Source organism: Acomys russatus, chromosome 5, assembly GCF_903995435.1.
Source record: "Acomys russatus chromosome 5, mAcoRus1.1, whole genome shotgun sequence".
Classification (NCBI taxonomy): domain Eukaryota; kingdom Metazoa; phylum Chordata; class Mammalia; order Rodentia; family Muridae; genus Acomys; species Acomys russatus.
The window spans coordinates 18336442-18361848 of record NC_067141.1 but is presented as its reverse complement, the minus strand read 5'-3'; positions in this window follow the sequence as shown (position 1 = coordinate 18361848).

Sequence of the window (25407 nt, the reverse complement as noted above, 5' to 3'; positions counted from 1 at the left end):
AAGGAACACCTATTCCGTAGATAGCATGTTATCAGACAACCCTAAGCCTACTCTAGTTCTCTCTCTCTCTCTCTCTCTCTCTCTCTCTCTCTCTCTCTCTCTCTCTCTCTGAGACAGGGTTTCTCTGTGTAGCCTTGGCTGTCCTGTACTCACTTTGTAGACCAGGCTGTCCTCAAACTCACAGCGATCCACCTGCCACTGCCTCCCAAGTGGTTCTAACAAGTTCAATTGAATAAATTCACCGGCCATCAACTTCAAAGCCACTCTCCTGGCTGGGGACCATTTCTGTGCCCCCGGAAACAAATATATCATTTCACCCTCTGCTCCCTGGTAGTACTTAACCTCAACCAAGGGTTCCACTAAAGGTCACAGTTGGACACATTCACAGCTCAATGCTGAACCCTGATAGCCTCCAGGAACTCACAATGGACTTCAAGGCCAATTCATTTTCGCATTGCAGATATAATTGAGAAGAGCTTGCTATTAATAGAGGTAAAACTGAGCTGCAAGAAGGCTCAGGGGATCCTCGGAAGAACCCATTTTAGTTCGACAATAGTAGCTGAACTCCTGGGCGGCTCCGTGCAGCTAATGAAGTAGAATCAGCTCATCTCAAAACTGTTTGTAAACAAGTCCCTGCTAGAGAGCCCTGCTCTCTATTTGTTCTCTGTGGCGTATTGTTAAGTGGGAGCTGCCATCTCCTGGACTTCTGGCCTCTTGATCGCCGGCTGAATCAGATGACAGGATTCTATGGAGAGACATGGTCTTTTCAAGAACCTCTTTACATTAAAAACAAAAACAAAACAAAACAAAAACCTTAGGTGAAACAGCCTGTCACATAAACAAGATGTCTCTACTTTATATAAATTCATTCATAAAAGCAGGGGTTGTGGAGACATTTGGCAAACAAAGGCTCCTCTTAACTAGACCTGAATCCTTGCAGTTGTGTCAGAGCTGGAGGCACAGAGCTGGAGGAAGTGGACAGGAACAGCTCAGTGCTCCACCATCTGCATGTCGGCCACTCACCCCCTCCTGCCTCCCCAACTCTTAGCTGACACAGTTGTGGGGATACCTAACAAGATGGCTGCCAAAGCCCAGCCTGATGACCCTGAGCTCCCGGTTATAGAGCAGAGCCTGCAGTGACCAGAAAGGCCACAAGAGGGCAGCAGATGTACCACAAGGAGCAGGCTCAGATTTAACTTGATTTGGGGAGGGGCAATCCCTAGAGGTGCCCCAACTGAACCTCAAACTGTTCTGCTTCTCCATTCAGACATTTCATATTAAACTTTATTTGAGAAGAAAAGCAAGGGAGGTTTTAGAAGAAGGGACAGAAAGTTCTAGAGTAGCCCAGGAGAGCAAAGCTTGCCTGTCCTACATGGAAACCTCTGGACTTCTCTCCCAACTTTATCCCCTTAATTTCTCAGCTCAGTCATGGGCATGGGATAAACAATTAATTATAGGCAGTGGTCTCAAAACTTTTTTCTGTCTTTAAAAATTCCCCCAGAATTGTGCTGTTCCATAAATTAAAGATACATCTTACCTAGTGGTCTGTGACATGTCGTGGTTTTCTTCAGGAATAGATATTGACTTCTCAGCCCCTTGCAACAGAGCCTCATAGCCAAGAGTCAGGCGTTGCCCCAACTGAGGCTCTGTGTCTCCATTATATGACAGAGGTGACTACCCACTGACCCCGGCACCCCACTGAGCTGCAGGGCACCCAGATTTCCTCTAACTTCTGAAGTTCAAACAGAGCCTTGATTGTGAAGGTGTACAGGATCCAGACCTTCTCAAGTTGTTTTCCAAAAGAAATCAGTATGGAAATTAATACCACTGTTTCTCTGTAAGTCCATTAACTCTGATTCTGAAGCAGGTGGCAATCAGTCTGTGCATATTTTTAGCAAACAGTTTGGACTTGATGGTAGAAGCACTAGGTACTCTCTGGGAAAAAAAAGCATGCTTGGCCTTGGCACGGTGATGATAGGATTCGCCTAGAAGAGCTGCCTCTCCTAATTAGTTTGATTGGAAATGCAACAAAATTCAATGTACCATTCACTCGGGAGATCCCCAAGCACAGTGTTTGTGAGCACATCAATCATGCATTTCAGTGACCTCATCCAGGGAAAGCCACAGCCCATGTCCTAGGCAGACCCTGGAGGCCCAGTGTCAGCCACCTAAGCTAGCCCAGCATCCTGAATCCAAGCTCTCTGCTCCTTCAACACATGAATGCCTTGCTCTGGGCTTTTTTTTGGGGGGGGGGGCGTTCATATTTAAATAGCTCAGAATGATAGCCTCAGCTACCCATAGTATCTTCATGGTGTTTTCGTCTGTAGTAGTATTTCTGACCACAGTTAAGCCATGACTTGTAATTATCCGATGACTGTCTATCTTCTCACACTGGGTGAAGGTTGCCTATAGCAGGGACCATGCCTGTCTGGTTAATCTTATCCCTATATAAGTAAGACCTGGCCTGTGGGATATAGCAAATGAACGTTTGGAGAATGATCCAGTCAATCAACCAATCAACCAACCTATCAATGTTTTACAGTGTATGTTCTCTTGACTTGGGATATTCAATTTTGAAGAACTAAATTGTTGCTGGTCTCATCATAAAGAACGAAAGAACAGTTCTCCCCCAAACACCTCTCCTTGGCATATACATTTATGTCAAAATAATCTTACAATTAATTCTTCTTACAACTTGCGATAGTTAAGACTGACTACCCATCTCCCCAGCTCCCAACAATAGGCAATGAGACCTTGTTTGTGGCGCTGTCCTTGTACCACTCAGGGGCAGAGCAAAGGGCAGTTCTTTTGTTCATCCTAGCTTGATGCCTGACCTGGTGGCCAAAGCTGTCTTTTACATCCGGGACTCATTAAAAAAATGAAATCAAATTAGAGCCAGGCAGCAAAGCACAGGAAGAGGAAGACAGACAGAGAGACCTGGGGCCCACCCTGCCGACCACAGAGCTGCCCTCTAGTATATGGCACAGGTGGCTCATAGACACCTGCCTTCTGCCACACCCACAGCAAGGATGGAGGATGTCACCCAGGAACCCAGGAGGCCACCAGCTGCTTCGAGAGCTGCAGTAAGAGCCACTACAATGTGAAAGTTTGTGGTGGTCAGATGGGAGAGAAAGGGACACGGAGAAGCTTGAGCATCAGGAGGAGAGATGAAACTGAGAGCGAGCTATCCCAGTAGCAGCACTCAGAAGAGCAGGAGCAAGCATCTCACCTGGACCGCATCTCACCTGGCAGGGTCACAGGTAAGCCAGCTCCGAGGGCAAGTGAGCAGGAGAACTGGACAGCAATCATGAGGTGTCATGGCTACGAAAGTGACACCTCTCTCCTCTGTTCCCCTCACCATCTGCAGCAGCTGGATGAACTGGCCCCCTGGGTCATGGAAGCAGATAAGCTGGCCCTGCTCCTCATAGACTGCAGCACTCGGGAGACCAGGCTGGGCTCTGCACCTTGCCTGAGCAGCACAGTAGAACTGGCCCTCATGGAAAGCACACCAGCTGATGAGCTGGCCCTGAGGGCATGAGAGCAGGGGAGCTGTTCTTGCCTCTCTTCTACTGTGAGGTGGCCTGGGCAGGGTTGTGGGAGGGGAGATGTCCTTAGCCCTTCATTCCTTAACACTTGTGGCAGACAGAAGAACTGGCCCTGGGGTCATGAGAGCAGGAGAGCTGGCCTTGTCCATCGCCAGCTACAGCACTTGGGAGAGCGGGCGCTACACTTAGCCTGGGCAGCACAATAGTGTTGGCCCTGGATGAGGTGGCGCTAGTGGACCATCCCCAAGGACAGAGCAAGGAAGAGCTGGCCCCATCACTTTCTGGTGTAAGGTGGTGTGGGTACAGGGATGATGTCCTTCCCCTCTCTCCTTGCCACCTGAAGTAGCCAGGAGATCTGGCCCTGGTTTATGTGAAAGGGAAAGCTAACTCTACACCATCACCAACTGTATAACTTAGGAGAGTGGGCCCTACAACTTGCCTGGGTTACACAGTGGAGCTGACCCTGATGGTGAAGGTACACAGGTGAACTAGCCCCAAGGGCATGAAAATAGGAGAGTCGTCCCCGAATCTCACAGGCTGCAGCTCTCTGGAGAATGGCCCCAGCACCTTGACTGGGCAGCACAGTGGAACTGGCTCAGGAGGCGTGGATGAAAGAGAGGCAGCTGACCCTGCCTCCTGCCAATGGTAGCGCTGAGTGGCCTCACTGGAGCAGTGCTGGAGAACTTGTCCTGGTGGTGTAATCTTGGTGATGCAATAATGGAAACCCAGCATGCTGACCAGCTCAGCTACCACCCAGGCCAATATCCAGGGCTCAGAATTGGTCCACGCAAAAATCCATAGCATCTGCAAATGATTGGGATATACACAAAAGGGCCAGTTCTGCAGTTCCAAAGCTACAGGATCTCCATGACATGGGGCAACAACAGAATAACTGGGAGCAGCCCCAGTGAGGATCCAATAACTGATAGTGACACAGAAGGCAGAGATCTCAAACAAGACCAATGACTCATTGCAATGAACATTTGGGAGTGAAGTGATGTGGACAGAGACATATACTGGGGGACATAGTGTGATGTCATCAATGGGGGACATGCAAAGGTGAAGGGCACATATAAGGGGACAGAGTGATGAGCAGCACCGGGGTACATACTGTGAAACCCACAGAAGAATCAATAAAAATGTTTTGTTTGGGGTTTTCTTCCTTTCTTTCTTTCTTTCTTTCTTTCTTTCTTTCTTTTTTTAAGATTGATTAGCAACTTGACTAGATATAAAGATCATCTGGAAGGCAAACCTCTGGGCATGTATGTAAGCAAATCTCCAGTTTGAGTCGTTTGAAGTAAGCAGTACCATTCCATGGAGTGGGCCCCCAGTTAGAGAAGAAGGAGATGGTGACTTGAGCATCAGCATTCATCTCTTTCTGCTTCCTGACTGTGGCTGCCTCAAGATCCTGCCTCCATGACGTCTGCACCGCAACAGACTGCACCCGCAAACTGTGAGGCAAAATGAACTCTTTCCTTCTAAAGTTGCTTTTGTTGGCTGTTTTGTCACAGTAGTAAGAAAAGTAACTAATATCCACCCCGTGTGTATGGAACATCACAGCGATTTGCCCAGGGCAGATTCTACTCACTCATTCTTGAGGATGGAATGCAAGTAGGCCAACGGGAGCCAAGACCTTCCTATGAGCATATTTTCAACTACATCCGTCTCCTGCGCCTCCCTTCCTGGAGCATGCATGCCTTGTACAGGGGCGCTCTGATGCTTTACTCAGCCTCATGCTCACCTCAGTGGAGAGCCCCAGGGCTTTGTAGCAGTGATGAGATTCACAGCTTAGCCACTGGGAAATGCAGGGAGTCCTGCTGTTACCCAAACGGGGAACCTCTGGTAGGAGCGGTCTTTGCATGTGGAAAGAGGAGGAGTCCTTTGCACAGCTCATCTTGAATGAAGGTTAGAAGTGCCCTCCTGTCCCTGGAGCATCCACAGGTCATGCATTTATGTGTGATGCCTTAGACATGGAGGATATTCAAAGGACAAAGTCCCGCTGTTGGCAAAAAACATACCAGCTCTTGGGTGCCGGGGCTCTTCCTCTGCTTGCCATACTGGAGGACCTCAGAAGTGGGAGATTAGCTGCCCCTCACCCCACCCCCACATTGATAAAGCCTCTCCCCTGCTGTCTATCACCACACACCCGTCTGGATCCCACATTATTGAGGGCTGCTGTCTCCCAAGCATGTCAGCCTTTACTACCAGCAAGGAACCCTCAGGATTGGGCCTGTTGACAGTCCCTCATAAAATAGCCTAGGATGGGGTTAGGCCCTTACCTGAGATCCTAACCACTCCTTCCCTCCTCGGACTCATCCCCAGCTGTATGTAACTGTGCCCAAGCTAGACTCGATCTCTGCATATGTCAGAGTATACAGGAGATGGAGGGTAAACCAAAGCAAATACTCCTTCCATGCAGTTGTGGGAAAGTCCTCATCTAGGCTAGGGTAAGACTTTCTGGTGACATCACTGAGTTGGGGTCACATACACTGCTCTAAGCAACCCGTCTCCCACTTTTCCTTCGGATAAGCCTAAGATTGTTATATCATCAATCTATAGATGGAATCATTACTTTGGTGCCCTATCTGGGGTGCATACACATTTGTTCAGCCCTTGTAGCAAGAGTTCACATGACATACTTGTGTCTGTGCTCTTTGCCTTATGACATCCTCTGGAGGAGTCCCTACTGCCCTGTGGAAGCCGGCTGCAGAGCCGAGGACACCTGCAGTCACCTGACCTCCTCAGCACCCACACTCCTGAACACGCAGGAGCCCTTCTCCACTCTCCTCTCGGCAGAGGCCTTCTGTGCTGCTAGTCCATGCTCCCCGCTGCTGAGGACATGAGCTTTCCTAACATTCATAAAAGGGAAAATATGTCCTCAATAAGAACACCACTTAATATTCACAAGTAAGAAATCAGAGCCGGAGCAGTGTGGCAGTGCTGGGAACTTAATAACACGAGGTTACTAACAGTAAAGAACCCGGACCTCTGGGACCAACAATGGTCTCGGCTGTTCACAAAGGATTGCCGGTTTCTCAACAAAACTGGATGGAACAAGTGCACAGAAATTCCCATGGGCCTCATGGGCTGCACATAGGCTGTAGCCAGAATCCAAAAGTTGCAGGGTTGGGAGTAGGGATGGGGTAAAGTGACAACATCAAATTGTGTTTAGACCATACTGCCAAGAAAGCATCAGTAGAAAACATGGAAAGTTACATATCATGAAGTCAGTGTGTGGATTCACATGACATTTAGGCTTCCAAATATTTTCTGCACCTAGGCAAAACTCCTACAAAAAGTCCGTTCAGGATCACATGACCTTCCCATTGGCTCAGCTCTAACCACTGTACTCCAGGGCCTTGTTTTTCATCAGTAAAAAAACTTCTTAAAACATCCCAGTACCAAGCTTGCCTTGCTCACAACACACATAATAAGAGAAGAAAAGAAAAATAAAAGTATTACAAAATACAATGTTTACTAGCCCTGCTAAGAACCTTCTCTTCCAAATGTACACTGATAGTTTTGCTCAGTCTCTTGAAAGCTGTGGCACGCCATCCATGTTGGTAAGTGCTAGCCCTTCCATGTTTCCTGAGACTCAGGAATAGAAAAGGGTAGAAAGGAAAGTGGTATTATGGGTTATTGAGGCTGAGCTGGCAGATAAACAATCCCCTGGACATGTTTACAGAAAGATGTGTAGAATGCGATGGTGAATTCAAAATTCAAACCCTCTTAGCTATAAAGGCCCCAAAATATCTGATGAAAATAGTCTTGTTTTATACCCCATTGGAAGGAAATGGTTCTTTTCACGTGTTTCTGAAAACATAGACTCTCCGATAGAAGCTTAAGATGGTTTCCTAGCAGATTCTTAAAGCATTTGGGGGCAAAAAAAATTTATAATAACCTATTGGGAAAGTTATAGCTGCTCCCCCACGTGGCATCTCTTCACTGTATTGAGAGTCATGGACCCTGGGAGCTGAGGTAGATTGATGGGCCCTACCAGGCAGTTTGAGTCACTTTGTACACCCATCAGCCACGGACAGCCACTGCTCCTGAGAACTATGGTAGATTGACAGGCCCTACCAGACAGCCTGAGTCAGTCTGCACATCTGTCAACCACGGACAGCCATGACAAGAATGGAGGGATGTTCTTCATCACCACCCCAAACAAATATGCCCAGCAAACCAGCCACTCTTCTGGTGCTTCCCAGAGTTCCTAAGCCCCAGGCATACCAGGGACCAGGGTGACCTCACTGTTAAGACTGGGCAGCTAGTCATTCTGTAAGTCCAGAGCCCTGGAAGAAGGGGGCCAAGCACTTCAGCCCTGGTGCCTTGGAATATCTGCCTTTTCCATCAGGTGTACAGGTCATATATAGGACACTGTGATAACTAGTTTGTCAATCTGAGACACTTAGGAAGAGAGAATCTTAATTGAGGAACTGTCACCACCAGAATGGCCTTGAAGGCACATCTATGGGACATTTTCTTGATTGCTAAATGATTTGGGAAGGCTCCGCCCACTATAGGGAATACTATTTTTAGGCAGATGGGCCTGGGTCGTCCTCTTACAAGCAAGGTAGCTGAGCAACCCAGATGATACAAGCCATTAAGCAGCCCTCCTCTGTGGTCTCTGCTTCAAGTTTCTGTGCTGAATTCTGTCCTGGTTTCCTTCAATAATGAAAGTATGAGCCAAATAAGCCCTTACCTTATGGGATGTGGTGTTTATCATAGAAACAGAAAAGTGAACTAGAGGAGGAAGAAACCAGACAAATACTTCTTCAGCTTGGTGACTGAGTGACATCAAGCAGTGGCCCAGTCAAGCGGATAGAGCATGGTCTAGATGTGACATGACAAGGAGCCACTCCACCTCTGTGGGATTCCTCCAAAGACCCTTAGCTCAGTCTCATTATGATAAAGGGGGAGGGAAAACCAAAAGTAAGACCCTTCCTGACATATTCCCCTGCATGATTAGGGTCATCAAAAACAATGAGGGTCTGAAAACTCTCACCATCAAGAACAGCCTAAGGAGACAAAGCAGCTAAACGAAGTGGGGGAATCCTGGATGGGTGACTTGGGACAGAAAAAAGACACTTTTTCTGTGGCGTCAGGTGACCAATCGGTTTCTCACTGCCCACGGTGAGCACCGTGCCCCAGCTTCCAGGCACAAAACAACTTTCCCTGTCTCATTTCTATACAGGCTATTCAAGAGGAAACAAGTGTCAAACCCTATTGAATAAGCATGATGTTCCCCTGGGGTGAGGTCATCACTTGCAAGTCTCTCCTCCCTGTGTGGCATTCCCAGAGATGGGAGAATCCTCCTACAAGCCAAGCCGAGCAGTAGAGAAAGCAGAGGCTTCAGCTTACAAGACAATGTAAGAGCAGGGCCCCCGGGCCGCAGAGATCCATGACCTCATGGCCGAATGTATTCCTAGCATATTGGTAGTAGAAGAAGGAAGTGACATGGCACCCAAAAGCCCAAGAACATACTTTCTCATTCCCTAGGATATTGACAGGGCACTAAAGACTATATGGCCTGCCATTCAAAGGCCAGAAGAGTCAAGCAATTACAATGAGATCAGCGACAGCACGGAGGGACCTTACTGGAGATCAATAGAAGGGGATTGAGCAATAACTGTCAAAGGTCTCTAGGCCATAGAGCCTGAAGGACAAAAACCACAAAGTCACCACCCTCTGGAGCTCTGGGACAGATAGATGACTGAACTCCAGCCCCAGCTTTGTCTCTTGCCACATGAAGACCAAGCACTCTTGGCCAACCTCCATGTTACCATGGTCTGTACATGTGCCTGGCAAGTGGGATCAGGTTGGCTAGAGCAGACACCATTCAGGAGGTATGGCAGTGAAAGTTGACACCAAACATGCACTGTCTATGCTACATACTGCCCTGCAGAAGCCAACCTGTGCTGGAGTCATATAAGCTGCTTCTGGTCCCCTGGTGACTTGGTTGAAGTGCTCAGGAAAAAGGAGAATGAAGTTTGGCAAACACTGCATAACATTTGCCTTGGGCACCTTCGCAGCTCTCATAGATCATTGCCAAAGGCCCTGAGTTATAGAACATTATCCATCAATAGTAGCATTCATCACTATCCTTTCCATTTTTATTTATTGTACTATGTGTATGCATGATGTGGGGGAGGGGAGAACTTACTATGATACATGTGTAGCCCTTACTACACTTTAAAAATGATTTACTATTATTATGTCTCTGCATGTTGGGAAGAAGGAAGAACATGTTGTGGCACATGGGTGGCTGTCAGAAAACAACGTTGTAAAGTTGGTTCTCTCCCTTTATCTGTACATGGATCCTATGGATCAAACTCAGATGATCAGGCTTGCATGGAAACTCTCTTTACCTGTTGGTCCATCTTGGAGAACCCAATAACCATTAACATTGTTTTAATTAAGGAACAAGAGAGCTTCAAAAATGTTGTGCCTATTGACATTCCCTTCTAGGAGAGCTTGGAATGGTTCATGAGACCCTCACTTGAGAGTCCAGCCACTACCTCACTTCGAAACCCTGTTCCCAGCAGAGCATGATTCTGTCCCAGTTACATGGGCTGAGGAGGTGTTAGACTATACATGAGGTAGAATGTAAACCGAAGAGGAAGCAGGTCTATGCAGTTGTGGGGAAGTCATCATGTATGCTATGGTGAGGTGTTTTGGTTGGCTGTTTAGGCGCCACCCATGGTCCTATAGTAACTCTTCATCCATACTCCTACAATAAGCTTGAAAAACATATTTGGTTTATCAAGATCAATACCAGTAGAATCTTTGCTCTGTCGTTGGTGCCCTATTGGGGTGAGGCTATGTTTATTCATGTCTCCATAAGAAACGTTAACACAACACCCTACAGCCGCATGTCAAGAACATCCATGCTCCTAAGAAGACATAGTGCCACACATGCCAAGGATGAAGCTTTCTCTTGCCCTTCAGGACATGCCCACAGACTTCTGGCAGCCCCTGACCAAAAGCACAGACTTAGTCTGGGGCTTCAAGGAATGTAATGTCTGTCTTCTCTTCCCAGCTCCCTTGACTATGGTAGCAGGCAAATTCTGACTGCATAATCGTGTATTCCAAACAGACACACTGGAAACAAAAGTCACTCATGGGGCTGCATTGTACAAATGACCATGACAGACACAATCTGCTCTGTCGGGAATGTGTTCTGTGGCTGGGGCATGCTCTGCCCAGTCAATTCAGCAGGAGGACTGGCCCCAGGTGCTGGACACCAGCAGCCTGGCTTGACACGCCTGTGTGAGCAGGACCCTCTAGGCTTCCATGCTGAGCTACGTGGAGTTAGCACTAGCAACATAAGGATGACCTCAGGGGACTCACATTCCTCAATTCCATGTGTCCCAGAAAGCCTTCCTAAGCTAAGAGGTAATCACAGCCCGGTTTTATGGCATTTTATAAGCTTATTTTTGCAATTGAAAAAACAAAACCCAGACATGTATTTTCCACCAGTCTACCCGCCAGTCCCAGATTGCTACTTTAAAAGCTTCCAGGCCTTTGTGGTGCTACCTCAAAGAACCAAAGGACAATTATTGGCGAAAAACAAAAGCCAAGAGTAATTTTATGCATAGTGGTCCCTTGCTACAGATGCTTCTTAAAAGTGTGAGGGGGGGGGTGGTGAGGGGCAGTGAGACACGGGGAGAACTGCAGGGTCGTATTTCCTTTGACTGACTTCCAAGTCTCCCAATGCACTGTGCTACCTCCGCCTGCGCCATAAACATGGCCCTGGACTGCTAACGATGCAGACTGCTTTGTGAGGCTCCCTTTGAGTTGAGCGTCATAATTAAAATTCACAGCAGACGCTGCTGAAAACATGTAATCTATGCACAGATGAAAAACAGTGAAACAAAGAAATACAGCAAGCCTGGCAAATTGCTAAAGAAAAATCCAAATAACAAAATAAACAGAAAGAATAGAGGTAGAACACTGGCCCATCCTCAGAATAAAGATTCCTCTTTGGGGACATGCTTGGCTCGGTCTTCCTGTCCATGGCTCTGCTTAGACGGTCCCAGAGCACATCAGGCTGCAGTTACCACAGGGTTGGCCTTCTGTAGCCCTGGGTTGGTTGCTTTGCCCTGACAACTCTTTTGTTAGCTACCAGTCTATATTCTAGAAGGAAAGTTGAAGCTTGGTACTCTATTCCCTTCAGCCGCAGACCAGTGGTGGGTGCAGGATCCCTGAGAGCCTGCCCCCTCTCACCTGAGCAGGGTAGATCCCACTCCAGTGCTACTTTCAGTCATCTTTCTTGTGCTCATTCCATCCTTGAGGCCCTGCCTTGATCAAGGCAGGAGCTGAATGGCCTATACTGTGTTTAGAGTGGAAACCCTATGTCCAGACCTTACCCTAAGCTCCTGAAAATCCTCCACTTCTTCTGGGCAACCCATCATTGGGGTGGTATCTGGGGCATGACCATGTGGAATGGGTCATCAGGTCATTCTGACCTAAGTAGGGAGGGGGTAGAAAGAGAAGCAAGAGATATGGTTGTTGTTTTGGTTTTTGGTTTGTTTGTTTGTTTGTTTGTTTTATTGGTTGAGGCTTTGTGGTTTATACCTCTGAGCAGCTGTGGTTACCATCTGGACTAGGAGGCCATCTGCTGACTAGCTCTTGGGAGACTAACTACCCAGAGCATAAACAGCCTTGCTCATCACAGTGTCCTCAAGGGCTGGACCAGTGCCTAGACAGGAGTGCTGGCATCATGTAGTAAATCTGGGAATGGCTGATGTGCTGTGCACACATGAGAGTTCACTGTCTCTGTGGAGAAATGGTCTTCAATCTTACTTCTCTGTGGAGGGAGGGCTAGACATTCACTGTCCCCATCAAGAAGCATCTAGAACACTCACTGTCCCTAGAAGGAAGGGTCAGAAACACTTCCTGTTCCCATTGAGCTTGGTCTGGAACATTTGCTGTAGCCACAGAGAGAGATAGAGAGAGAATCCGGAGTACTCCCTATGTCTACAGAGAAAGGTTCTATAATGCTCACTGGGCCCATGGAGGAGAGCTTTCCCATAAAACACAAGTTCTTCCATATAATATAGTAGCGTTCCTTCATCAGCTCCTCGGTTTCATACATAAACATCTGGCACTCTCCAGGACTAAGGCTCAGTGCCTGGTGTGACTCACAGAATGGGAGTCCCAGCTGCAGGCCAGTTTCACCTAGAAGAAACCATGGAATAGATGGCATCCTGGCTGGGAAACAGCCTAGAGGTCCCACCCTATACCTTTCTCACAAACCAACCTCAACCCACTCTCTTAAGTGCTACAGTGTCGCCATCATGGTTGTGACACTGATGAATCAGCTGAGGCAGTTCTGGCACCTACGACTGGGATGTGGTTGGGCAGGGGTCCTGGCTTTAAGGAGCCCGGTCATGGCTGCAAGGCAGATCAGCAGGCAATCATTCACTAAAGACCCAACCCAGCCTCCCTCGGGACTCCTGCCTTCTCGTGCAGTCACGTCCCCAGGTCTGTACTCCCTGCTCTGCCCTTGGCATTCTGTGCTAACTGTCCATATCTTCCACTTACACTGTGGAGTGAGCGCAAATTCCTGCTCAGTCCTTCTGGAAACAGCATCCGACTGTTCATGTAGCTCTTGCCATGGGTTTTCTCTAAGTGCACTTATCTGACTTAAAGTGCAGTTAAAACGTGCAACTGTATGTATTGGTGTCCAGGCCCAAGAGCAGCAAGCTCTATAATTCACGAGCGTGCCACCACCACATAGTCCACCTGGGACCCTCCAAGACATTCAGAACACCAAGACTTAGCACAAGGTCAATTCACTTCCCAGCAAGGCTACTGCTCTGAGCAGGGTCAGGATCCTCCAAGGGCCTCTCATTCCCACTGGCCCTCTTCTGGCTTCCTTATGGAAATGACTTCTTTCTGACAAATAAGGGCTCCGCTGGAGATTCTAGTAATGCTCCTAACTTCAAAAGGCGCTTTTGTTTACAGCCTGCTCTCCCTGCATGCAAATGGGAGTGTAGACAGAGATATGATCACGGTGGGTAATTGAAATTTCAAAATATTAAGAACTTGGAGTTTCAGGGATTTGGTTTTGTAATAGAAACAAATAAAGGCTTGCCACACTGGCAAATGAAAGATGACAGTTAAGGGAGTAGATCTGCATACCAAACATTCCACACACTGAGAATTAATCCACAGCAAACTGTTTTAAGCCCAACCCTAATTGGGAGGGGAAAGGAAAAGCCTTGGCCACCAAGATTGCTAGTCAAATAACCACTGAGCCAAAAGAGAGTCAAGAGTCATGGGCTCCATCAGAGCTGAAGATGGCTTCCCTCTGGCTGTTGCAAATTGGGGTTCATGTATGGTATAGTGAAAAGGAACTTAGCATTGTTTTCGGGGGGGGGGTTGTTTGTTGTTGTTGGTGGTGGTGTTTTGTTTTATTTTGTTTGTTGACTATCTCCCACTGAACCTGGAACCCATCCACTCAGATAGATTGGCTGGTCAAACTTTTGCAGTCATCCTTAGATCCTTAGTCTCTTGCTCTGCTGGTGGTAGTTTTACAGACGCACCTTGCTGGGTTGCATCTCCCTTTTACCTAAGTGCTGAGGATCTGAACTCAGGTCCTCAAGCGAGGACAGCAGGTATTTACTGAAGGAGTCATCTCCTGCCCTCAAAGGAAGTGCATATGAATGGAGACTGTGGCAGCAGCATCTGCCTATTGCTCCATCCCAGGAGCAGCCTCAGGGACCCCCTAGTCTCTGTCTCCTGAGACACCTTACCTGGGGACACACAATCTAAGCACTTACACTCACACAGCTTTGGGAGACCACGGCACAAGGCACAGTGAGCACAGGACAGCCTGGAACACTAAAGTGATGTGAAGGAGTTAAATCCTATCCTGTAAATCTAAACAGCTTTCTTCTCCTTGCCCCACCTCGGTGGTCTCCTGGCTCTTCTGCCCACAGTGGGCAGCTGCCACCTCACTTCTGCCCACCTGTGATGGTACGTTTTATGCATTGACTTGACAGGCTGCCCGGAGCTCACTGGCAGAGCACTATCTGGGAGCATCTGGGAAGGAGTTTGCTAAAGGGGGAACACGTGAGCCGGTGGCTGGGTGAGAAAAAGCAGCAGTCAGACTGTCAAAGCCTTCAGGCCTGGACAGAACATCAGACAAGGGAAAGGTGAATTCTCCCTAATTCTGGAGCACTTGGCCCACTGTCAAATGCTTCTCAAGCCATGCATTTTTATTTAATCTGAAACCTGTGTGTCAATTACTTAATATCAAAGAGACAAAGAGTTTCCTATTACACTGTCCACAAGTTGCCTCTTACCTTCGTATCACTTGAGTAATAAGATGTCCTTAACCTTTCTCCATCTTTCTCATATTTGGCTGGAAAATAATCTTTGCCTTGAGCCAAGACTCAAATGTTTTATGAGCTTGTACCAAATAGGCTACAATTTGGAAAAAATTAGACCACTGAGGAAGGTATATTTGACTATCATGTAAATCCAAGGCCCTCCAGCACTTCCTGGAAATAACATATTGCCAATATTTTCTAAAAATGCCTTCTATACTTCATTACTTTTTCCAATGTCCTCTTATCCTCTCTCAGTTCAGATATCATCTCACCCCATTTGCTTATTCAAAAGTAGATAAAATGATTTATTTATGGATCTACACATGTGTGTCATCCATATAGGTAAATATATCTTAACTTTTTCCATATCATTCTGTACCACAGGCTTTCTAAACATGGAAGCTAATCTTTCTCTTCTCTTTGCTGCATTCTAGTCAGGAGTTAGATATTGAAGCAAATAAAATCACAGAGCCACAAACCTGGACACATGATTCAGCAGACAGTCATAGTAAGAAAAGTCAGCCTCTGCTTCAGCACTGTGAATATGTTACCGTCGTTTGGAAGCAAAGAGCTTTTGCATACAGATGTGATGTCCAGTTAAGTATATGGGCCCACTGATCAGATGGCAGAAGAGAGGAATTGAATTCTTCCATGTCCCAGCTTTCCCACGCACCGCTCTTGGCCCATGGGTGTTGAGTGAGATCCCATCCTCAGCAGCTGCAAAACTGCTTTGCTTCCGCACCGTCTGAAGCTAAGATTGACTGCATGCCAGGACAGAAACAATGTCTTGCCCTTCCAATGCAGGTGTGTGTGGAGTGGCACAGACAGGCAGCATGGCAACAGGCAGGCATGGTGCTGGAGCAGTAGCGGAGCGCTCACAGCAGGACCCACAAGCACAGGGCAAAGAAAGCGCTGAAACCTCAAGTCCTAACCCAGTGACACCTCCACCAAGGCCACAGTTCCTAAGCCTTCTAAACAGTTTCTCCAGCTGGGGACCAAACATTCAAATATATGAGCCTATGGGGGTGTTGGAGGGTCATTCTTGCTCAAACCACCAAGCGTGGCACAGGCTTTACTGAGCCATTTCCCCAGCCTCTCCTAATTCATCCTGACTGTCTTTATTTAAGGTGTACACCATGTTTTGGTATACGGCCAATACCAAGGACCTTTCTTTCCCCTGTTTTCTACTAGGATTTTATAGATTCGTGTCTTACAATTAGGTCTTTTATTCATTTTCAGTTGATTTTTTTTTTCACATGGCCCAATTTTAAGTCTAGTTTTCCTAGCACCACTTACTGAAGAGAGGACTCTTCTGTCCCTGACTATTGAAACTGGTCTAAGGAAATGCCAGGATAACTATATTTTATAGCTAGCCTATAAGCAAGACGAACTTATTTCTCACATTTCTGTAAATTGAAGAGTCCAAGATGAAGGTTCCAACAGAACTGTGACCCATAGAGTTCTGTGTTCTGTTTGTAGAGGGCATGTTCACGCCGCTGTGCTCTCCTGTAGTGGCGTGTTCTCGCCGCTGTGCTGTCCTGTGGTGGCATGCTCTCGCCTGTGCTCTCCTGTGGTGGTGTGCGCTCACCGCTGTGCTATCCTGTGGTAGAAGGGGAGAGCGTAGCAGTTTTCCATCATGACAAAATAACAGAGAAAATAAGATGAGTATGGCTTCCTTTCGCTCTCAGTTTCAGAGGATCCTATCTATTATCTCTGACATAATCGATTTTGTCCTGAGGAAAGACATAACCAAGATGGCAGTTTAAGTAGCAGAGGCTGTTCATCTTGTGGAAGCCAGGAAATGGATCAAGGCTGGGAACAAAAAGAGAAGGAAGGGAAGGAGGACAGAACGGAAAGGAGGCATAAGAGACCAGCATCTGTGTGATCCACTCCCTCCAGTGAGGCCTCACCTCCTACTTTCCATGACCTACCAATAACACCACATCATACGGGAGCTGGGGCCATGGCGACCCTCTGCTGGTCATAGTCAAATGCCCGGAGCAGGTGATCCCCTTGGACAGAAATTGGACACAGGGCAGGCGTAATTTTTGCAAGTATCATTAAAGGACTAATTTGGTTGGGAATTTAGAGCAAATGTGTTAAGGTGGTTTGATGGGACAGAGGGTGACCTGGGATGGAGAAACAAGTAGGAGGAGATCCAGAGTGGAGAAGCTGCCAAGAATCTCAGCACAGACATCAGGACCCTTCTGAGGTCAGAAATAAACTAGAAAGAACCTGGCAAAGGCCAGAGCAACAGCAGCAACGTGAATGAAATCTCCACACACACGGCTACCTGGAGCTCCTTCCAGCCTGGCTCAGAATCCCTCAGGCCTCCTTGTCACATGCTCCCACAGAGCCAATTTTTGTATTCATATTATTGCTCACCTGCTAACCTAATGCAGAGGCAATTAAGAGAAAGTTGATTATTGCCATTTAGCACATATTCAAAATATTTGGCCAACACCAAAATAGCCTGGGTGATGGCTCACCATCTAATCACTGCTGAGTGCAGCCTTGGACTCCATTCCAGGAACACTGCAGCTCTAGCCTGCGCAGCCTGGCCATTGTTTAAGCACTTTGAAGAAACAGAACATGAAATCCAAAGAAGCCACTCAGCCAAGTGAGCTCCTGGCTGCAACTTCCTTTTTTTTTTTTTTTTTTTTTTTTTGGTATTGAAAGTTGTCAAATACCTTAACTAACACAGGCCCTAGAAGTAAAATAACTGATTTTGTTTACATAAAAACTATATTTTGTGTGTATGGAGGGCGAGGTGTAAGCATGTCATAACACATGTTTGGGGCAGGAGGGGAGTCAAAGGACAACTTTTAGGGGTTGGTTGTCTCCTACAATGTGGGTTCTCGGGATTGAACTCAGGTTGTCAGGCTTAGTGGTAAATGCCTCAACCCACTGAGTCATGTTGCCAGCACTCTAAATTCTAGATTGGGTCTCTGGAAGGGAAGGTGAAGCCATGATCTCTGACACCTAAAGCACATGAGGCTGTAGCAGTGTCAGCAAGTTTGGCATCTACCACAGCCTGTGCTTCTTCCTGGGCAGCCTCCCTGCTCCTTCAGAGCCATTATCTGGCCTCCTGTTACCATTGGCCTCCAGGGGGCTGTCCTTCTCAGATGGTGCTGTCCATCCTGAGGTAGCTAGAGTAATGCTCAAGAAACCACAAATCATCCAGTAGGCAGCATTCAGAATCGCCGTGGGCGTATCTGTCACTCCTCTTCATTAGAAATTCTCAGAGAGCAGGGACTAGGACATGGAGGTCTTGGTTGTTCCAACTCATCAGAACTTGGCCATGAAGTTGCCATGGCCATACCGTGCATTGGTATAAAAGCCAACACTACTGGGCTTTCTCTGCTCCTGCATCAACCAGCCCTGCAAGGCTGTCACTAACTATCACCCAGAAGCCAAACACACCTGCCATGGAAGGAGTCCTTAGCATGACACCAGGGCAGACGTGAGCCTTCTCTGCAGTCGCTCAACAGCAGGTTTTCCCCTAGGTGGTTTATACTTTCTTAATGAAAGAACAGGTGGCTTGCATCTGCTATTGAGGGCAGTGAGTGTTTATTTATAGAGCAAAGACCGGAAAGCAACAGACTGGCCATTTCTGAGAGCAGTGAGAAAGAAGGGCTTTACAGTGCAAGACTGGCATGCTGGGATGGCAGAGTGGGGCCCACATGCACATGAGCGAGCTGCACACCCCACTTGCTGAGGAGTTCTGTGCCCCTCTTGGTGGTGGTGGTAGCCTCCGTCCTTACAGTCCATTCTGCCCTGGGGATGATGCATCGAGTAGGGTCCACAGGAGATGTCTATCTCATTACCTATATACTACAATACCTGTGTTTTAAAACTGAGGGACAGATGTCAATAGGGCTATACACCAGACTTAGAAGTTCTAGACAGGGACTTGATTGACAAGTGTTTTATTTTCACTACTTTTGAAACTATTATTTTTAGACAGTACATCTATAATAACACATTTTATAAATGCCTTCATGTAGATCCAAGCACAGTGACCCAAAAGCTTAATCCATACTTACCTTAGCCTCAAGTGCACAGTATAGCACTGGACGAGGGCTCTGCACAATGCCCCTGGTGTGCTTGGAAGACCCCAGGGCTTCCCATGCAGACAGACTTTCTCCAGGATTTCCACAGGCTGCTGATGCCCTACCTTTTATCTGTGCCCAGAACATGCATCTGTCTAATTCACATGTCTGTCTCTTTAAATACCTCATTCCACAGGCCCCAGAGCTTGGCAGCAGCCAGCATACAAGAAGAAAGTACCATGGCCACCTAGACTTGGTAGATGTGAAAAGCCTCTGTAGGGGGCGGCGGGTTGAATAGGCATGGCCCCTACAGACTCCTGTGTTTGAATGCTTAGCCCATAGGAAGTGGCACTGCTAGGTATGACCTTCCTGGAGTGGGTGTGGCCTTTTTGGAGGATGTGTGTGACCATAAGAGTGGGCTTGAGATCTTCTATGCTCAAGCTATGCCCAGTAAGATACACAGTCACTTTCTGCTTGATCTACTGGATCAAGATGTAGAATTCTCAGCTGTTTCTCTAGGATCATGTCCGTCTTCACGCCTGCCATCATGCCTGCCATGATGATAATGTACTAAACCTCTGAAACTGTAAGCCAGCCCCAATGTTTTCCTTTATAAGAGTTGCTATGGTTTGGTGTCTCCTGATAGCAATACAATCCTAACTAAGTTGGTACCATGGACTGGGTATTGCTGTGTTAGGCCTGACCGAGCTTTTGTTTGGAGGAATGTGGACGTTGGGTTAGGAAAGCAATGAAATGCTTTAAGTGGGGCCTAGTAGAAGCATGGAAGACCATGGCATTGAGCAAGGTTTGAAGTGTGGGGGCCTGGCTCAAGAAGCTTCAAAGGAGAACTTTAGGGTGTTATTTAGAGGTCATTCTTGTGACATTTTGGTGAAGAATGTGACTGCTTTTTGCACATACATAAAACTGCCTCGGGATATATTGAAGAGTTTAGGATTAAATGTATTTGCAGAGAAAATTTCAAAACAGCTTAACACGGACTATGTCCTGTGTTTTTTTAATGGTCATGCTTATCAAGATCTATACTAAAAAGGGGCAGAATGGAGCTAAATCCTGTGTTCAAGAAAAAAATTAAAGAAAAGCCAGATGTTAAATGGAATTAAGGGAGCAGTGCCCTCAGGGCAAGACTTCCCTTTAGTCCCACAACTCCAGAGGCAGAGGCAATTGAATCTCTGAGTTCAAGGCCAGGCTTGGTCTAAAGAGTAAGTTCCAGGAGAGCCAAGCTTAGGCAGTAGGAGGAATTTGAAAACAGAAAGCTGGTCATGATGTATTTGAAAGAGGGGGCTATCTTCCAGTCCCAATAGGCAGCAGAATTTGGTAGCTTCAGTCATGTGGTTCTGGCTTTAAAGTCAAGAATAGAAGAAAGGAGTTATAGAATTTCCCTTTGTAACCAAGGAAAGTTGCTGAGTCCAAGTGTGTGGCAGGGGTGTTGTTAAAGTATCTTTTATTCACCTGGATAATTGTCATCTCCTCTTACTGCCTCTGTCTGCTAGCCTAAGCCTAGCCCTGGAACTTCTAGCCACCATACAATCTAATTTAGTCCTAGAATGTTTTCATCCTCTGAGACTTATTGCTGAATAAGCTCGCCCTTTCTAGCTCTTTTTGAACTCTGGTTGGCTGGTTCAACTCAGCTGGCTGGCTCAAAAGTTCTCTCCAAGCTGATTGATTCAAACTGGCTTCACGACTTCTAACTAAATTGCTCTGCTTGGTCTCATACTAACTTTGGCAATATGTTCTAATATTCTGGCTCCTTCTAATTCTCTGGTTCATTCTGTCTTCACATGTGTCCAGCTTGTTCTCTCTCTCTCTCTCTGCAGCCTGTCTCTGCACAACTGTCCTGGTAAAACTGTCTCCTCTCTTCCTCTCTCTGTGCTGCTTTCTGACTTCAACTGGCTCTGCTGACCTATACTGAACTCATACTCCCGTGAACTCAACTCTACTGCACTGCCTTTCAATTCACTGACTCAACCAAACTGACACAATAGCACTGACTAGGGCTCAGAAATCTGCATCCTTCTGTTTCCTGAGTGCTGGGTGCTGGGATTACAAGCGTGTACCACCACGCCTGGAATTAAGCATTTCTTTACCTGAAACTTGCTCTATACCGGGCTGGCCTTGGCTCAGAGATCTGCTTGCCTCTGCTTCCCTTGTATTAAAGACATGCCTTTATTTCAGCCAAAGTATCCATGTTGCTGGATTAAAATCCCTCTACAGGGTGTCCCTGTATGAAGGCCTAGAAAGTTCCCTGTATGAAGCTGTAAAGACGAAGCTTGGATTGCCTTGGAGACAAGAAGTTAGAGATTTCAGAGCTGTGGAATGCCTGTTAAGTAAATCTGCTAACAGGGAGTGGAACCAGCCCAAGATAAAGAAGTGTGTTGCACTCAACAAAGATGAAAGGAGTTGAAGATCTGACAAAACATTTTGATATCAGACATGAGATGCAGAGTTTGGAATTTGACCAGTTGGTTTTTGGTCTTTCTTTAGTCCAGTATTTCCTATGCTGTCTGTCTTCCCTACATTTTGGAATGGCAATATATATCCTGTGCTAATGTATGTTGTAAGTATGTAATCAGTTTCTATTTTGATAGTATAGGGAATTACAGTTAAGAGATTGCATGAATCTCAGAAGAGACTTTGAACTTCGGACTTTTAAACATTATTTAGACTGTGATAGACTATGGGGAATTTTGAAGTTGGACTAAATGCATGTTGCATTATGTCATGGCTATATGCCTGTGGAGGTAAGGGAGTGGAATGTGGTGGTATGAATAGCTATGGCCCCATAGACTTATGTGTTTGAATTCTTGGCCCATAGGGAGTGGCACGGTTAGGAAGTGTGACCTTGCTGGAGGAAGTATGTCACTGTGGGAGTGAGCTTTGAGGGTTTCTATGCTCAAGCTATGCCTAGTATGATACACAGTCTCTTCCTGCTGCCTTTGGATCAAGATGTAGAACTCCCAGCTCCTTTAGCACCATGTCTGCCTGCATGATGCCATTTTTCTCCCCATGGTGATAATGGTCTAAGCCTCTGAAACTGTAAGCCAGTCCCAATTCAATGTTTTCCTTTAGAAGGGTTGCTGTGATCGTGGTGTCTCTTCACAGCAATTGAACCCAAAGACAGCCCCCAAAACGGTATGTCTGACATCTGTGTGACCCTTCTGGGTCACCGCGTGGCATGCCTGTTGCTAGCTGTCTTACTTCTTATAGCTTCTCATTGACATGGCAACCATGACCAAGGCTGGAGCCCAAGCCAGGCAGCTCCCTCACAGGCCGATGGAAACTCTTTGAAGTACAAAAAAAAGTCACAGTTACCCCCAGAACATACTTAAGAGCCCCAGAATGATAGCTGACTTTAGTGAACCCATCTTTTTCTCCACAGCATTGGGAGGGAGAGATGAGTCTGCAACACAGAAGGCCAAAGCTCTCACAACTCCAGGGGCCCATATGTGGTATCCCAGCTGTGAGCACAAGTCCAACCCAAGTACAGTGATGATGGGTGGGACACACGTGGCATCAAGTCAGTACGTCCCATGAGACAGTCTCTTCCCAAATCCTTTAGCAGATGTCACCACGGAGGAAAACACCTGTCTGCAACCCGTGATTACTTCACACACAGTTCTGAGTTAAATTGTTGCTCAACTTGTTCATCACTGTTGTGAGATACCTGACCCCCTCAATGTCTGTTGCGTGGCCTAGGATGTGTAGCCTGGGGGATAATGTTAGAACATTTGAGGGTGTAATATGGAGGTATGCCCCATAATAATAGATGGTTCCCAAGTATGTGGGGGTGGGATATTGATAAAAACAGTGATTCCCAGTGAAAACACTGTATTCGGCCCAGAAAAGCCAGAAGGCTCCACAGGGGTCCACACAGATCACAGCCCCTTTCTGCCACGCACTGCGATGAAAAACGGGACCATGTGCCACTTAGCTTTCATTTCATCTAATGACATCCTGACTTCCAGTAAACCATTCTTGCAAATATGATCATGGAATCGGAGCATCTGTCTTGATCATTATTTGGCAAATGTGTCCTTTTAGCATCAGTCCAAATGAAATTTGGGGAATTTGGCTAATCACAATTTAGCAGCTGTTCTGTCCAGTTCCGTGCAAGCTTCATTTTAACAGACAGGAATCCCTCCCCTCCCTGAAGTCTTAATTGGAGTCTCTCCAGGCCTGTACAGAGCTGTAAAGGTGAGAAAATAATAATTTCATCACATCCCGTCTGGATCCTGCAGCTTTAATTAATTTAAGTAAAATCTCATTTGACCCCGATAGCAGCAATTACTTAATGCGCACCTTGACAAAGTGCTTCATGGAGCTTGTGTTTTCCTACAGTGTGTCTCCACAGCTTAACAAGGCCAACTCTAGGACATCCCATAGCGGGAGTGGGAGGTTCTCCACAGGCCTTGTCATATGAGAGGCTATTCCCACACACAGAGGGCCTGAGTTTACACAAATCTGCAGGGGATACAAACACAGGGAAATTCTCCCTAATGAGGTGGTTTTCCAATCCTAACTGGTGACAGTAAGGTGGTGGCATCTGAGGTGCAGTGGCTGACTTTGCAGCATGAGTGTGATCAAGGAGGCAAAGCCTTGACTTGCAGTCACTGGTCCTAGAACAGTTTACTCTCCTCCTACATTGGAATCTAACTGTTTTTAATAAAAATCTCAAGATGCTAGGGTAAAAGCCTGCTAGCTCAGAGAGGCAGAGGAAGCACCCAACTGACTTTCCTCCTCAGTCAACATCCCAGAAGGAAAAGGGCCTATTCCTTCTCCCATGCTGTCTCCAAAACCCTTTAAACTCAATGTCCCTCCCTTACATTTCTAGTGCATATATCTGCCCTCCTGGCCTCCTCTTATTCTGTTTGGTTTTTTCCTATGCTTACTCTCTGTCAACTCGTTCATTGCTCTGCTTCTTGACCTAGCATTAACTTTGTTTAATCCTGTTTACAGTACTCAATCAGAAAGCTCTTGGATTAAAGGTGTGTGCTAGGGCTGAGTCAAGGCACAACTAGAAACAGGTTTTTCCAATAAACAACACAATCTCAGAGTTCACAGTGTGAGCAAATATCCTGTAACACCTACTCTCCCAGATATAGCTGCTGGCCTGAATCCCCACTGCTCTCTTTAAACTTAAGTGATTGGCTGCTCAGAATAAATGTACAGCATACGACTTTGGATAACAACAAGATCCTTTGCAAAGGGGAAAATATGTAGAATTAAATAGGCAGACATGGCACATGACAATCTAAAATGGAAGGGAGAAGACACATTCTGATTTGTGAAATGACTTCTATAAGGCTGGATCTATAGGCAACCCGAACAGTACTTAGACCCAGCCTGATTCCCCACTGCACATAAGCTCCACTATGGCTAGGCCTGACACTGGGGATCATTAATCTCTGACCTCTGCACTGTCTTTATCTCAAAGATGAGAATGAATAGTGGTGTCTGGGATGTCCCAAGAATTGAAGATGGTTGGCAGGTATTGCTGTTATTTCTTGAAGGGTCAGCCTGGGTGGACCACCAGATATGTCACTTCTGTAATCCCAGCATTTAGGAGGCTGGGACAGTTTCAAGATAGCCTGAAATACAAAGCAAAAACTCCCTCCACCTTCTCTCTCTCTCTCTCTCTCTCTCTCTCTCTCTCTCTCTCTCTCTCTCTCTCATATAGGTAGATGACAGACAGACAGATATACACCACAAGTCAAGTTATAAAGTTATGTGTCAGATAATTATATATATTTTAATTTTTTATTAATTTATTCTTGTTACATCTGGTACCCTATGAGCATATACAGGGGGAGGAGGTCCCCCTCAGTCACAGTCACAGGGGAGGGCAGTAGGGGGAAAGTGAGCGGGAGGGAGGAATGAGAGGATACAAGGGATGGGATAACTATTGAGATGTAATATGAATAAATTAATAAAATATATATTATAAAAATAAAAACTAAAAATAAAGTTATGTGTCATCTAAGCAAAGCAAGTATTTATTATCAACTTTTTTTTCCTGGTTTTCTGAGACAGGGTTTCTATGTGTAGGCTTGGCTATCCTGGACTCACACTGTAGTCCAGGCTAGCCTTGAACTCACAATGATCCACCTGCCTCTGCCTTCCGACTGCTAGGATTAAAGGTGTGTGCCACCACCATCTGGCTATTCTCAACATTTAAATGATATAGAAATTCTCCTCAAAATTGGGAACAGAATTATGATGCCCACAAATTACTGTTGCAGCCCAACCCTAATATGATGGTATTTGTTGAGGGGCTCACAGGAGGTGGCTAGGAGTGGAGCCTTTGTGAACAGAGAACGTGCCTTGAAAAAAGAGTTGAAAAAAGAGATATGAAGCACCCTCTTCTTTCCTCCACATGAGAAGACGTTACCTATAAGTCAGGCTGAGGGCCTTCACAGACACTGAATCTGAGAGCATAAAGGCAGTGAGTCTGTG